Below are 5,332 nucleotides of genomic sequence, written 5' to 3' on the forward strand. Positions count from 1 at the left end.
ACTACAGGAGGACCAGTGCCAGTATTTACAAATGCGTCTGAGAGGCCGGGCTGGCGTAAAGAAATCACTCCTCTCAAGGTGCTTTTGAACCGTGGGGTAGAAGCTCAGCGTTGGTGAGCGACACGAAAGGGCTTGCTCCTGACCTCGGTGTCTGAAGTGGACGCAGTGAAACGCATTCCATCGTATAGCTCCGATGGCTTTCCTGGAAATGAAAGAGTTTGGGCCCCTCATTGTCCTTATGCCACCTTCCGCTTGGCGTTTGCGCTTCAAAGCAAGCCTCTGCGGGACTCGGGACCCCGCAGCTGGCGTGGGCTCCCCGGGCCGGCCGAGCACCGTCGCTGGCTGGGGGTGAAAGGTCTCCGCGCAGCCTGTGTGCACTTGTGTCTCCCGTGTGCATCTGAAGGTTGGCGGGGCTGGCGGGAGGTTTCCCCGGATATGTGGGTGTGCGTCTCTCCGGAGGGGAGGGTCCGGGAGGAGGAGGAGGAGGAGGAAGGGGGAGGTGACGGCGGCGGCCGGGCTCGGGCTGTCGGGGAAGCTGCTGAGCTGTGATGGTGATGACGAGGTGAAAATGGCGGATCTTTCGAAATACAATCCCAGCCCCTGACATACCAGAGGCGGCGGCAGCACCGGCGCAGCCACCCGGCTCCCTCCTCCGTCTCCGGCCAGCTGGTAGCGCTCCCGTTTGGGCACCCTGGGGAAGGAAGCCGCTGGCCTGAGCTGTCCGGCCAAGGCATAACAAGCACTGCCGCGGCTCGCAATTGCCCGGGACCTTCTGGAGCCCCCACCTTGGAGCCCGAGGGAGGAGAAAGCGGCAGTCGCTGGAGGTAGAGGAGAAGGGGTACCCGAGGGCCTCTCTGCGAGAGAGGTCTTCGTTTGGGGGAAGGGAGCATTTGCACTGGGGATCAACTAATGACTTATCTGTAATGCAAAGGATCAGTAGCCTCGTAATGACATCCACATTCTTTTTGGGGTGTTAAGAGGTCTCAGATTGGCTCCTATCCCCAAGGCTGCTACTGAGGCCTAGAGGAACAGCTAGCACTTGTCATGATTTCCTGATTTAATAGTTAACATATCCTCTCTGGTTAGTCAACGTCAGATGAGGTTGAGCCGTTTGTGGAGTTGTTTCTTTAAGGAGGCCCAGTACTGGTATTGTAGTCGGCTCTTTTAAGATGTGTGTCTTAGAGCACAGCCTATAACTTGTTGGGATGTAGATGTTACTATTTTTAAAAAAGAAGAAGAGCCAATTTTGTAACAAAAAGTCTTAAAAAATTTTTTTTAATGGCTCTGTCATCCATAGAGTGATCCACTTTTTTACCCTTGCCATTTGACAATAGCAATTGAGAAACTGTCGCTCATAGTTCCTTGCATGTTTTTCAGAGAAATTCTTCACCAGCCCCCATCCATTTCATGAAGCCAGAGTAAAGTTTTGAAAGATGTGGCAGTCAGCTTTATAATCCAAGTGAAGTCCGGCTGTAGGAATTCTGCTAGTGCATTGTTTCACCTTCATTTTCCGAAGGAGAATTGTGTGACCTTCTCAAGAGGCCATCTCCTTTGGCTTGATGCATGTATTGGATGTGAATATAGGTAGTTGTTAGAAGATTACTTGAGACTGCTGTTTTATTCAAAACACAGGACTTTTTCATAGTCCTTTGTGTGGAGATTCCAGAATTACACTGACTGACTTTCAGATAGCCATAGTTTAATTTGGTAAAATTTCTAGACCCAGGTATGTTTTGGATGATCTAGCAGGATTTCTAACAAGTCTGCCTTCTTGCATACCTAGTAATACTCCTGAAAAATTACATGTGTATCAGTTTTTATACATTTTACTACCTGCCCCCTCCAGCTTTTGTGGTCAAAGGTTGAGACAGAAGAATAAGCGGATAGGGGGAAAAAAAAAATCAAGGGAAACGCCTCAAAGATACTTTGCATCTAGTTAGGGAAGTTTTAAAAATCACTGTCCTTGCATTAAGTAGTAGGAATTCATCTTTTATTTTACAGCATTTATGTTGCAGCCGTTTGGGCCATGCCAACCGAACTGTTAAATTAGTAGGAAGATTAATACTTTAAAAAATAGTTTAAAAAGGAGATTACAATGCCTTTTCATTGGCTTTCTTTTAATCACAGAGGGTTACTGCCTTCTTGTGATTCTTTGTGCTTGTCTTTAAGGGCCAGTTTTTAGAATTTCTGTGGTTAGAACAGTTGTGTATTTATTAATAGCTAACAATGTGTTAGAAAAAAATGAAGGAATATTTATGCCACAGGAGATTGTCCATTAGAAAATGGACAATCTGCCCCCCCCTTTTTTGGTTTAGTTTTGTTGGAGAAATGTTACCGATGTTCATTACTCTTTTCTAGGACTACTGTGGTATCTTCTGTGTGATTGGCCTGGAGATGGGAGGGCTAAAATCACCTCAACATTACTTCATCAAGAGAACTTCCAGTTTAGGCATCACTGGAGGTAAATTTGGATGGTTGTATAGGGCCTCATGCAGAAAGCCTTGAAAGTTATGTGAATTTTTGAGGAGGAGAGTGACAGCCTCAGGGATGCACTCTAGGGAGATAACTCCTATAGCTGTTATGTAGGATGAATTGTAGCTGAGAGGAGATGGAGGTAAAAATACCGTAGTCGCCGAGGCTGTTGCTCTCCTATTCAAAAACTCCTGTAACTGTCAAGGCCTTCTGGATTAGTGGTATAGTGGTTAAGTGCTTGGCTGCAAACCAAAAGGCTTGTGATTTGAAGCCACTAGTTACGCTGCCAGAGAAAAGGCCTGGGGATCTACTTCCATACAGATTTCAGCCTAGGAGACCCTTGGCATAGTTCTACTCTGCCCTGTAGGGTCGATACGCATCCATGTCAACAACTTGGTACACAATAACACAAAGTCTGAAGCTTTGCAGTTTTGGAAACTGTAGCTTGCCATGGGAGGGAAGACATTGTGAAAAGTGACGTTGACAAGATATGATAGACATTCTTTCTTTGAAAGACAATGTTTTGAAGCTGTGCATAAGGTTATCAGGAGCTGCTTCCTCCAAAGTGGGCAGCCGAGTCCATTGTCATAGTTTGTTCTTAGTCTGGAAGCTCTGCTGAAACCTGTTTACTTTGAGTGACCCTGCTGGCATGTGAAATACCAGTGACAGCTTCCAGCACCACAGCAACTCACAAACCATCACAGCGTACGACAAGCAGACAGACAAATCCAGTAGCACTGTGGACCCAAGCCATGGTATTTTCAGTTGTCTCATATGCATGTGAAAGTTGGGCATTGAATATGGAAGACCAAAGAAGAATCAAAAGTACCACGGACTGCCAAAAGAACAAACAAATCTGTCTTGGAAGAAGTACAGCCAGAATGCCCCTTTGAGGCAAAAATAGGGAGACTTCATCTTTCTTATGTCTTACGTACTTTGGACATACTCTCAGGAGGACACCAGTCCCTGGAGAAGGACATCATGCTTGGTGAAATAGAGGGGCAGCAAAACGATGAAGGTGTGCAATGAAATGTATTGACAGTGGCTGCAACAATGGGCACAACAGTGTGAGGGTTCAGTGGCACCTAACAAAAACAACAACAGCATGAAGAGAGACCTCAAAGATGATAAGATCATAAAGCTTGGTGTCTGGGGGGGAAATCAACACTATACAAAGAGTGACAAAGAACTCAGGAGGAGCTGATTTAGATCAAGATGAGAGGAACTTGCATTTAAGTTGCAGTGTAACACACAGCTATTGTCAGGGTAACCCTGCAAGTAAATTGAGGCACAGGGAGATTAGTTAGGGTCACATGATAAGTAATATAACAGAGCCACGATTTACAATGGGGTCATTTTGACTTTTTGTGGGGGGACCCTATTAGTCTTAAACAGGAACAATTTATTATGCAGTCCCCATTAATGGGCAAAAACAAAAGTATATATATATATCTTCAGTACTGGTTTAAATGATTTTTCAATTTTACTATTAAGGTATATAATCTTAAAATTTACATAATTAGGATACATTCCTCAGATATGCATCTAAGTGTAAGTCAAATTAAATTTGGGATAATGGATGATGTTTTGTTGAAATAAAATCTTTTTTTGAATAGTGAGTTAACATTGTCTGCTTTGGCACAGGTGTGCAGTCAGTTTATACTGTTTGTCTACACTGTGATGACGCCATTTGTCTACCACTTTCTGTGTGCACACTGCAAAGCTTTCACCCTTTAGTCACAGGTGAGGCAGTCTGACTTTAGTTGCCATACAGTCAGCCCCAGACTCATGGCAACCTCCATGCACTGTGGAACAAAATAAAATACAAGGGAAGTCATAGAGTATTGCTATGAAATCATAGAAACCTTTATTAAACAAAACTTTTAAATGCAACACAATTATTTCTCAGCATATCTTCCATCTGGTTCTATGGAACACTTCTGAAGCAAGTGTCTCCATTTCTCTACCCCTTCTCTGAAGAATTCTGTGCTTTCTTCCACTTATAACCATGTTAGTTTTTTGTTTATTTAGGATTATTCCTATGTCTTCATTTTTTTTAATACTTTTATCGGGGGCTCTTATATCTCATCATAATCCATACATCCCTCCAATGTGTCAAGCACATTTGCAAATATGCTGTCATCATCATTTTCAAAGCATTCTCTTCCCACTTGAGCCCCTGATATCAGCTCCCCATTTCTTCCCCCTCTCTCCCCTATCCTCCCTCCCTCAAAAACCCTTGATAAATTATAGGTTATTTTTCCCATATCTTACATTGTCCTGCATCGCCCCTCACCTACTTTACCATCATTCGTCCCCCTGAGAGGGGATTCTAGGTTGATCCTTGTGATTGATTCCCCCTTTCTACCGGCACCCTCTGCTAATCCTCCTGGTATCTCTACTCTCCTTGTTGACCCTGAGGGGTTTATCTATCCTGGATTCCCTGTGCTGCAGGCACTTATCTGTAGCAGTGTGCATGCTCTGGTCTAATAGGATTTGTAAGGTAGAATTGAGGTCATGACAGTGGGAGGGGCAGGGAGGAAGCATTAAGGGACTAGAGGAAAGTTGTGTGTTTCATTGGTGCTATACCGCACCCTGGCTGGCTCATCTCTTCCCTCTGACCCCTCTGTGAGGGGATGTCCAATTGTCTACAGATGGGCATTGGATCTCCACTATGCCCCCCTCCACCTTGGGTATGGTTTTCTTCTGGGTCTTAGATGCCTGATACCTGATTCCATTGACACCTCATGATCACACAGGATGGTGTGCTTCTTCCATGTGGGCTTTGTTGCTTCTCAGCTAGATGGCCGCTTGTTTATCTTCAAGCCTTTAAGACCCCAGGTGCTCTATCTTTTGATAA

At 44.7% G+C, this 5,332-nt stretch overlaps 1 protein-coding gene across 1 annotated transcript in view; it reads left to right on the forward strand.

Moving 5' to 3' along the window:
• Nucleotides 1-776: 776 nt before the first annotated feature.
• Nucleotides 777-5,332, forward strand: part of LIN54 (lin-54 DREAM MuvB core complex component) — a 69,185-nt gene continuing 64,629 nt past the window's right edge. Inside the window, exon 1 of the mRNA XM_004703238.2 lies at nucleotides 777-824. The gene's annotated coding sequence lies outside the window, so the exon portion shown is untranslated. The remainder of the gene's footprint in view (nucleotides 825-5,332) is intronic.

Source organism: Echinops telfairi, unplaced genomic scaffold, assembly GCF_000313985.2.
Source record: "Echinops telfairi isolate 266 unplaced genomic scaffold, ASM31398v2 ScPeMD7_7468;HRSCAF=8506_0, whole genome shotgun sequence".
NCBI lineage: Eukaryota > Metazoa > Chordata > Mammalia > Afrosoricida > Tenrecidae > Echinops > Echinops telfairi.